At 49.4% G+C, this 11,125-nt stretch overlaps 1 long non-coding RNA gene across 1 annotated transcript; it reads right to left on the bottom strand.

Moving 5' to 3' along the window:
• Positions 1 to 6,077: 6,077 nt before the first annotated feature.
• Positions 6,078 to 11,125, bottom strand: LOC130296569 (uncharacterized). Its single transcript, XR_008849238.1, has 3 exons — positions 10,547 to 11,125; positions 10,124 to 10,350; positions 6,078 to 6,230 (listed from the first exon to the last, which is right to left on the bottom strand). It is a non-coding gene; the product is annotated as an uncharacterized LOC130296569 (long non-coding RNA).

The following is an 11,125-nucleotide window of genomic DNA, read 5'->3' as shown; positions in this document are numbered from 1 at the left end:
GCATTTGTCAGCTGTGCCGTGCCAGGGTGAGGAGAGGGAGGTCTTTGGCTCAGCTGGATACCACTGCCCTCACCCAGCACCTGAGAGTCAACCACTGGCGTGAGTGGAAACAGATGCGGAGTGGTGGTAGCAGTGCCACCAGCAGTGTGCAGGGGACAGCAGCTCCTGGCATTGTACTGCAGACACCCCAACCCCTTCCAGTCATGCATTCTCACTCCCCCGCTCGCTCTTGTAGAGGTACTGGTACCGGCAGCCAGACCTTTGCCTCCACGGCACCCTCCTCTACGTCCTCCACTGCCGTCCAGCGCCAGCCGTCGGTTGCCGATGCATTTGAACACACGGGGTCCACTACCCCCCCCCCCCGGGGACCGTCGCGTGCATTCACTCAAAGGGCTCCTGGCAAGGATTATCATCCAGGTTGGAGCAGGCCCAACCCAGATGGCGTGTCCCCAGCCGACATTTCTTCGCCAGGAGCGGCGCCCCTGCCCTACACCATCACATTGTTCAGAATGTATCCCTGTCGCTGGATCACGCTGTCAGCGACAGGGTTCACCTGACAATGGATGGTTGGACCAGCAGACATGGGCAGGGATGATATCTGAGTTTTACTGCCCATTGGGTTTCCCTCTGAGGTGCCGGGGAGGGATCGACGAAATCTGAGTTTGTGGTGCCGCCCTGGGGTGTCCAGGGGAGAACTGCTCCTCTCCCACAAGCCACTGTCTCCACAGCTACTGAGCCCCCCAGCAAGCGTCCCCGTAGCTATGCAACTGTGGGGCACGTGCACTGCCAGGCCGTTCTCCAGCTTGTGAGTCTAGGGGAACAGAGATGTTACGCCTAGCGCTCCGGGTCCCCGCTCCTCCCCGGAGCGCTCACGGCGCCTTTCTCCCTGCAGCTCCCCGGTCAGCGCTGACCGGGAGCGCTGCCCTGTCATGGCCGTTGGGGATGCGATTCGCACAGCGGGACGCACCCGCTCGCGAATCGCATCCCAGGTCACTTACCCGTTCCCGTCTCCTGCGGTCATGTGCTGGCGCGCGCGGCTCCGCTCTCTAGGGCGCGCGCGCGCCAGCTCCCTGAGACTTAAAGGGCCAGTGCACCAATGATTGGTGCCTGGCCCAATTAGCTTAATTGGTTCCCATCTGTTTCCTGGCTATATCTAGTCTCCTCCCTTGCACTTCCTTGCCGGATCTTGTTGCCCTAGAGCCTAGTGAAAGCGTTTTTGTGTGTTTATACCCTGTGTACCAGAACTTTGCTATCTCCCCTGACTACGAACCTTGCCGCCTGCCCCCGACCTTCTGCTACGTCCGACTTTGCTTCTGCCTACTCCCTTGTACCTCGCCTATCTTCAGCAGCCAGAGAGGTGAGCCGTTGCTAGTGGATACGACCTGGTCACTACCGCCGCAGCAAGACCATCCCGCTTTGCGGCGGGCTCTGGTGAAAACCAGTAGTGGCTTAGAACCGGTCCACTAGCACGGTCCACGTCAATCCCTCTCTGGCACAGAGGATCCACTACCTGCCAGCCGGCATCGTGACAGTAGATCCGGCCATGGATCCCGCTGAAGTTCCTCTGCCTGTTGTCGCCGACCTCCCCACACTGGTCGCCCAGCAAGCCCGACAGATTGCCCAACAAGATCACCAGCTGTCGTACTTGACCACCATGACTCAGCAACTCCAGTCGCAGCTACAGCAGATTCAGTCTCAGCTACAGCAGCAGCAACCATCTCCTCCGCCAGCTCCTGCACCTCTTCCGCAGCGAGTGGCCACTCCTAGCCTCCGCCTGTCTTTGCCGGACAAATTTAATGGGGACTCTAAGTTTTGCCGTGGCTTTCTTTCCCAATGTTCCCTGCATCTGGAGATGATGTCGGATCAGTTTCCTACTGAAAGGTCTAAGGTGGCTTTCGTAGTCAGCCTTCTGTCTGGAAAAGCCCTGTCATGGGCCACACCGCTCTGGGACCGTGATGACCCCGTCACTGCCTCTGTACACTCCTTCTTCTCGGAAATTCGAAGTGTCTTTGAGGAACCTGCCCGAGCCTCTTCTGCTGAGACTGCCCTGCTGAACCTGGTCCAGGGTAATTCCTCCGTTGGCGAGTACGCCATACAATTCCGTACTCTTGCTTCTGAACTTTCCTGGAATAATGAGGCTCTCTGCGCGACCTTTAAAAAAGGCCTATCCAGCAACATTAAAGATGTTCTGGCCGCACGAGAGACTCCTGCTAGCCTGCATGAACTCATTCATCTAGCCACTCGCATTGACATGCGTTTTTCTGAGAGGCATCAAGAGCTCCGCCAGGAAAAAGACTTAGATCTCTGGCCACCTCTCCCACAGTCTCCACTGCAATCTGCGCCTAGGCCTCCCGCCGAGGAGGCCATGCAAGTGGATCGGTCTCGCCTGACCCTGGAGGAGAGGAATCGCCGTAAGGAAGAGAATCTTTGTTTGTACTGTGCCAGTACTGAACATTTTCTGGTGGATTGCCCAATCCGTCCTCCACGTCTGGGAAACGCACGCTCACACTCAGCTCTCGTGGGTGTGGCGTCTCTTGATGCCAAGTCGGCTTCTCCACGTCTCACGGTACCTGTTCGGATTTCCACTTCAGCCAGCTCTCCCCTCTCAGCCGTGGCCTGTCTGGACTCTGGAGCTTCTGGAAATTTTATTCGGGAGTCCTTTGTGAATAAATTCCATATTCCGGTGACCCGTCTTGTCAAGCCACTCCGCATCTCCGCGGTCAACGGAGCCAGGTTGGACTGTACCATACGTTTCCGCACGGAGCCCCTTCTTATGAGCATCGGATCTCATCACGAGAGGATTGAACTTTTGGTCCTCCCCAATTGCACCTCGGAAATTCTCCTTGGACTTCCCTGGCTTCTACTTCATTCCCCAACCCTGGATTGGTCCACTGGGGAGATCAAGAGTTGGGGGTCCTCTTGTGCCAAGAACTGTCTAAAACCGGTTCCCAGTATCCCTTGCCGTAACTCTGTGGTTCCTCCAGTATCCGGTCCCCCTAAGGTCATTAAGGACTCTGCCTGCCACAGGAAATGCCCCTCCCCCCCTCCCAGGCAAGCTTCTGTGTCCCCTCATGGCCCTCGTCCTGGTGTCACACTGCCCCGTGCCAGGTCTCGCCCTCTGCCCTCTCTCCCCATTCCTACTCCTGCGGTTCTGCCTGCCGTTGAGGAATCCCTCCATCCTTTCCCGGTGTCCTCATCCCAGGGGAGGCAGTTACCCGATAAAGAGAAGGGGAGACCTAAGGGGGGGGGTACTGTTACGCCTAGCGCTCCGGGTCCCCGCTCCTCCCCGGAGCGCTCACGGCGCCTTTCTCCCTGCAGCTCCCCGGTCAGCGCTGACCGGGAGCGCTGCCCTGTCATGGCCGTTGGGGATGCGATTCGCACAGCGGGACGCACCCGCTCGCGAATCGCATCCCAGGTCACTTACCCGTTCCCGTCTCCTGCGGTCATGTGCTGGCGCGCGCGGCTCCGCTCTCTAGGGCGCGCGCGCGCCAGCTCCCTGAGACTTAAAGGGCCAGTGCACCAATGATTGGTGCCTGGCCCAATTAGCTTAATTGGTTCCCATCTGTTTCCTGGCTATATCTAGTCTCCTCCCTTGCACTTCCTTGCCGGATCTTGTTGCCCTAGAGCCTAGTGAAAGCGTTTTTGTGTGTTTATACCCTGTGTACCAGAACTTTGCTATCTCCCCTGACTACGAACCTTGCCGCCTGCCCCCGACCTTCTGCTACGTCCGACTTTGCTTCTGCCTACTCCCTTGTACCTCGCCTATCTTCAGCAGCCAGAGAGGTGAGCCGTTGCTAGTGGATACGACCTGGTCACTACCGCCGCAGCAAGACCATCCCGCTTTGCGGCGGGCTCTGGTGAAAACCAGTAGTGGCTTAGAACCGGTCCACTAGCACGGTCCACGTCAATCCCTCTCTGGCACAGAGGATCCACTACCTGCCAGCCGGCATCGTGACAAGAGACACACTGGACCTGATGTTCTACAGGTTCAGGTCCAAAAGTGTCTGACACCCCGCAGGCTTCAAGCAGGTATGGTTGCCTGTGACAATGGCAGCAACCTACTCACCTCCCTCCATGCTGGCAGTCTCACCCACGTGCCCTGCCTGGCACATGTCCTCAACCTTGTGGTGCAGAAGTTCCTGCGCACATATGCAAGTTTGAGTGACATGGTCAAAGGGAACGGAGGATTGCCAGCCACTTCCTACGCTCCCCAACAGCTGCCGCTTCCCTGTCCAAACTGCAGCAGGACAACAGCCTGCCCCCTCACAGGCTGATTTTGGATAGCATGACGAGGTGGAACTCCACCCTCCACATGCTGGGGAGGTTGTGGGAGCACCAACGGGCGGTGAGGGAGTACCTGCTTGAAGAAGGCACTCAAGGGCCATCACACCAACTCCCCTACATTACTAATGTGGAGTGGGGACAGATACAGCAGGTCTGCCACGTGTTGGCCCCATTCGAGCAGGCGACCAAGATGGTCAGCGGGGAGCATGTCGTCCTCAATGACGTGCTCCCCATAGTGTTCCTGCTGGACAGGGCACTAAATCGCCTGCTCGAGGCTGGGGAGAGTGCCTTGGTGGAGCAAGACCAGGCCCAGGACAAGGAGGAGTCTGTAGAATTCCAGGAGTCTGGGCCTGGTCAGGAGAGAGAGTTGGTGTTGGGGGCACTGTTAGTCCGGGGGTGGGGCAGCTCCCACCGGGAGCAGCAGCGACAGCAGAAGGTGGACCAAGAGGTCATGGTCCTGGGCAGTCATGAAGAGTCACAGCGGGCTGTCCTCTTCCCCATGGCTGCCCACATGCTGCGATGCCTCAGGAGGGACCTCCGGATCATTGACATTAAGGAGATGGATGATTATTGTTTGGCCACCGTTTTAGACCTCCGCTGCAAGGGGAAACTGGAGCAGTTTATGCCAGCCAGCCAGAGACAGGACCGGATGCATGAACTGCAGTCCTGTCTCATCAGCCGGTTGGAGCGGGCAACCACCCGGCCTACAGTTCTCCCCGCCCATCTCACCCAGCAGGTGGCTGGACCCAGCAGCACCAGCCGAGCAGGTGACCTTATGGGTTAGATGAGGCTGTTCTACCAGCCTGCGCAACCCAGTAGCAGCAGCAGCCATCACCACCAGCGGCTGGCCCGCATGGTGGTAGACTACATGGGGTCCGTTGGTGCTTCCGACAGCATGAGCACCAACGATCCCATTGAGTACTGGGTTGTCAGGCTGGACACCTGCCGCGAGATCGCTCAGTATGCGCTGGAGTTACTGTTCTGCCCCCCCTCCAGCATACTATCTGAGCAGACATTAAGGGCGGCAGGTGAGGTGGTCACAGACAAGCGGACCCGTCTGTCCACAGACTCCGTGGACAGACTCACATTCATTAAAATGAGTCCTGGATCGGCGGCGACATCTTGGCCCCCGCCCCGGTTCAGAACGCTTAATGGTCCCTTGTCAATTTCTCTCCTTGGCTCTCCCTCCAATAATACCATTACTATTTCTTTTATTTATTTAACTGTTTATTTATAAATTTGTATATATCTATGAATTTATTTATTTTTTGTAATCATGGATTAATGTCTTTATTTTCAAAATGTTTGATTGTTTTTAATCATTATTGAATTTTTTTTATTTGTTTACTGATGAATTTATTTATTTATTAGTTTTGAGGAATCTATCATATACATCATAGAAATAACATCATATACATCATAGGAATATCTGTATGATGTATACGATGTTATTTATTTATGTATCTATCTATCGATGAATTTATTTATTTTTGTAATCATGGATGAATATCTTTATTTTAAAAATTTTTGATGAATTAATTTCTGTTTTTAATCACTAATGAATTTATTTATTTATTAGTTTATTGATGAATTTATTTAAATATATCTGTATGATATATATGATTTTATTTATTTATCGATCGATTAATTTATTTATCTTTTTATCAATAAAAAGTAGGAAGCACAAGTTTTAACCAAATAACTATTTATAACAAAGGTATATAAATGTATATATATATATATATATATATATATAAAAAATATGCACTAAGGCAATTCCTTCAACTTTTTATGCAGGTCCAGCAGCTTCTGCACCTTTTTTTTGTGTTGCTCCTTGAGTTTTTGGATCTTCTTATTGAGAAGCTGCTGCAGTGTCTTGAGATCTTCAATCGCAGCATTGTGGTCCCGCTGCAGCAGCATGATCTGATATCCTAATTCTGAGATAACTGTTAGGATAAAAAAAATGAAGATTAAGATGTAATTATTGCATTTTGTAGAGTATTTGTTAAAGCACTGACAATTTCCATTTTCCATTTTTGCACTTCCGTTTTTTCCTCCTTACCTTTTAAAAATCATAACCCTTTCAATTTTGCACCTAAAAATCCATATTATGGCTTATTTTTTGCACCACCAATTTTACTTTGCAGTGACATCAGTCATTTTACCCAAAAATCTACAGCGAAATGGAAAAAAAAATCATTGTGCGACAAAATTGAAGAAAAGACGCCATTTTGTAAGTTTTGGGGGCTTCCGTTTCTACGCAGTGCATATTTCGGTAAAAATGACACCTTATCGTTATTCTGTAGGTCCATACAATTAAAATGATACCCTACTTATATAGGCATAACTACATGCAGGAAAATGTATTCGTTTAAAATTGTCATCTTCTGACCCCTATAACTTTTTTATTTTCCCACGTACAGGGCGGTATGAGGGCTCATTGTTTGCACCGTGATCTGAAGTTTTTAGCGGTACAATTTTGTATTGATCAGACTTTTTGATTGCTTTTTATTCATTTTTTCATGATATAAAAAGTGACCAAAAATACGCAATTTTGGACTTCGGAATTTTTTTGCGCGTACGGCATTGACCGTGCGGTTTAATTAACGATATATTTTTATAGTTCGGACATTTCCAGTAATATCATATATGTTTATTTTTATTTACACTTATTTTTTTTTTTTTATGGGAAAAGGGGGGTGATTCGAACTTTTATTAGGGAAGGAGTTAAGTGATCTTTATTCGCTTTTTTTTTTTGCAATGTTATAGCTCCCATAGGGGACGATAACACTGTACACACTGATCTTTTACATTGATCAATGGTTTCTCATAGGAAACCATTGATCAATGATTCTGCCGCTTGACTGCTCCTGCCTGGATCTCAGGCATTGAGCAGTCATTCGGCAATCAAGGAGGAAGGTAGGGACCCTCCTGCTGTCCTACAGCCCCCTGAGCTAACCGGCATGAGTGTACTTTCTCTTTAGACGTGGCGTTCAACTTTAAATGTTGCGTCTAAAGGGTTAATATCGCGTGGCACTGCGATCAGTGCCATGCGCTATTAGCCACGGGTCCCGGCCCCAACCCACTATGACGCGGGGCCACGGCGTGGCCCTGTGTTATAGACAGGAAGTGGGCGGAGGGCGTACAGGTACGCCCTCCGTCCCGAACAGGTTAATGGTATGTATGAAGATTATATAGTTGGTTACTTAGTGCTAGTTCAGTATAGTTTAATGTTATTTATAGAGATGAGTGAATCGAATCGGACGAATCAGAATTCAATTGGAATTTCCAGAGAAAGATATTTACAGCGGTGAATCAATTCACCTGAAGCCCACATCATTGCAGGCAGGCAGGTAGACAGGGACAGGTGAGAGAGAGAGTACACTTTATGTTGCTACTGAACTGGGCTGTATTACTCTGAAGCTAATAGGGGCCAGTTAGTGTGAGCACTAAAAGACCTATTCACCTGCTTTTAACTCCTAATTCAGGTGTAACCGTCATGGGGCGTATTTTCATATCCTAAGTGTAACATACGCATAAAAAAAACAGTGTGTGCAGCTCACAGCTACAAAGCTCAGAGGCTAGATATTATCTTCACCTATACCCCTAGGTGCTATTAAAAAGATTAGATAAATAAAACCGAAATCTGAAACCTCCAGGACCTCAACAGAGATATTGGTGCATGATTGTGGTATGATAATAAAATATATATACATCTATATACCATTATTTAGACAAGTATCTTGTGTCAGTGACTGTGAAGCATTTAGGCCAATAGCCAAGGACTTTTAACCATCTCCTGCCACCAGTGCCGGAGTAGTAGATGCTGGATTAACTGATATTCAATGTGCCGCTTGATCCAGCAAATATATTTTATGCCTATAATATACATTATAATTGCAGTAATAGTGTGTATCTACAGTTTTTAATTTGTTATTATAAATAAATGTTATTCAAAATTTGAAACACGGTCTCCTCATATTTTTATACATTTTATTATCATACCACAATCATGCACCAGTAACTCGGGTGAGGTCCTTGAGGTTTAGTTTTTTTGTTTTATTTATCTAATCTAAGTACACACTTTAACATTTTTTCCTGTTAAACTCATAGGGGCCAGTTATTGTTAAAGGCCATAAATACTTCCAGGCTGTGTCATTCAGCCACTATATGATCTCCTCATGCTTCTGCCACATAAAATGAAACTGTTAATGTTCATCTATTTCAAAACTTCACTTTAAATTTGAATACATTTTAATCTTTTCAATTGTGAGGCCCCATGGTCTCGTCAGGCTGCTGCCACCTCAAGCCTGAGTGATTCTGCCACTATATGGTCTCCATCTGCTGCTGCCACCAAGCTGAGTGATTCTGCCACTATATGGTCTACTCATACTGCTGCCACATCAAGCCTATGTCATTCTGCCACTATAATGGTCTACTCATTCTGCTGCCACCTCAATCCTCTGTCATTATGCCACTATATGGTCTACTCATGCTGCTGCCACCTAAAGCCTATGTCATTCTGCCACTATATGGTCTACTCATGCTGCTGTCACCTCAAGCCTGATTAGGATTGAACTGAATTTTTTCTGAATATTTGGCAAATCGGCTGAATGAAATTTTTTAAAACTTTGTTCCTCTCTAAACTTATTTAGTTGGTTAGAGTTAGTTCTGTATACTTCAATGTTATTTAGTTGGTTAGTTTGTGATAGCTATTTAAAGTATAATCTGATTTGTGTGTAATTAATGGTTTTTATGTAGATGAATGAATTAGAGTCTAGTGTTATTGTATTATATTACTGTATTGTGTGGTTTCCCCTTCATGGTTGGCCATTTTTTCTGTACATTTTATGTAACGTATTTATCGGCGTATAACACGCACTTTTTAGGCAAAACTTTTTAGCCTAAATTCTACCTGCGTGTTATACGCCGATAAGCCGCTACAGTTCAATGATTTAAAGCGGGCGCTTTAAATCAATGAACTGCAGCGGCTTTGAAGGTGCAGAGACCGCCAGTGCTGCCGGCTTCTCTGCCCCTGCCTGTCCTGGGGTCTAGAGCCCTTCTCTCCCCCTGGCTATCGGCAACGCTGCCCGTTCTCTCCCCCTGACTATCGGTGCCGGCGCCGATAGCCAGGGGGAGAGAAGCGGAGCCGGCAATGGGGCAGCGGCGCCGACAGACAGGGGAAGAGAAGGGGCAGCGGCACCCATTGCCTCCCCCATCCCAGGTTGCATAATTACCTGTTGCCGGGGTCGGGTCCTTGCTGCTTCAGGCCTCCGGTGTGCGTCCCCTGCGTCGTTGCTATGCGCTGCACGGCGTGGCGCAATGACGTCACTCGTCATTGCGCCGCGCACTGCATAGCAACGACGCATGGGAGGCACACCGGAGGCCTGAAGCAGTGCGGAGCCGACCCCGGCAACAGGTAATTATGCAACCGGGGATGGGGGAGGCAATGGGGCTGGCTATCGGCGCCGCTGCCCCATTGCCAGCGCCGCTTCTCTCCCCCTGGCTATCGGCGCCGATAGTCAGGGGGAGAGAACGGGCAGCGGCGCCGATAGCCAGCGGGAGAGAAGCGGCGGCAGCAGGGCTCTAGACCCCAGGACAGGCAGGGGCAGAGAAGCGGGCAGCGACGGCCTCTCTCTCCCCCTGCCTTTCCTGGGGGTGTATCTGGGTATACGCATGCACACACACGCACCCTCATTTTACCAAGGATATTTGGGTAAAAAACTTTTTTTACCCAAATATCCTTGGTAAAATGAGGGTGCATGTTATAGGCCGGTGCGTGGTATACCCCGATAAATACGGTATATAAAAAGTTACAATGCTGTGTTCACATATTTACCCTCCTGGCGGGGGCAGTAGGGAACTTCCTCTTCCTCCTCTTCAGGAGCTGGGGGGGAATGAGGCTCCTCTTCCGCCAACACATCAATGTTCTCCCCCACTTCCGGTGGTGAAGATGGTGACTGCCGTGATGGTCCAGCCTCCTCTACATCATTGTCGTCGTCTCCTCCAACTCCACCTCCATCTCCTCTGCTTCTCTCCTTCTCCTATCCGAGGGAAGTGGAGCTCCTGTAATCACACAATGTTGAGAATGTACACAAACAACTTAGAACTCATAACCAATGCAAATTCACCCCTTAATGACCTGGCCATTTTCCACCTTTTTAGCAAATTGGACATGGGTCACTTTATACTTATTTTCATAACTGTATATATACATGACATTTGTTTCTCTCGCCAACACTCTGTAATATAAGCATTGTACCTGGGCACTTCCGGTCCCTGATCTTAGAGATCAGATCCCTCCGCTTTAGATCTGACCACTTCTTGATGATAGCCCAGGGTGTATGCCTCCTCCGATGCTTGGCCTCCAGCTCCTGCCCTGAGGGCAATCTTGGATTTGTTGGCCTGCAAGCGGGTTTGGTCATATCCCCTTTGTAAAAATCGCTGCAGGATGAAGATGCAAATATATTAATTATCAATGCTAGTAGAGAAGAAATGTGCGGGGGAGCACTCACGAAGTTCACTCACGGTTACGGTGCCAAGGATATCTTTATTCAGGTGCAAGTAAAACATCAGCCGGAGCCAGGTTCCAGTGACAGGGGTATTAATTATCACACTCTAAAAGTATTTGTTCATCACAGCACTATGTCTGTGGCATGTACGTATGGACAGCATAGAAATATATCTCACATTCACATTGCACATCCATTTTCCTGCCTCACACTATATACCCCCCCCACACACACACACAGACAGTGTATAGATCAGGGGTACTCAACAATTTTTAGTGAGGATCCGCATATTCAAATCTGCCATCCGGTAAGGGTCCTAGGTGAGTGCT

The sequence above is a fragment of the Hyla sarda genome, chromosome 12, assembly GCF_029499605.1.
Source record: "Hyla sarda isolate aHylSar1 chromosome 12, aHylSar1.hap1, whole genome shotgun sequence".
In the NCBI taxonomy this organism is placed as follows: domain Eukaryota; kingdom Metazoa; phylum Chordata; class Amphibia; order Anura; family Hylidae; genus Hyla; species Hyla sarda.
The sequence above is the reverse complement of the archived record's forward strand: the minus strand, read 5'-3'. Positions and strand labels throughout refer to the sequence as shown.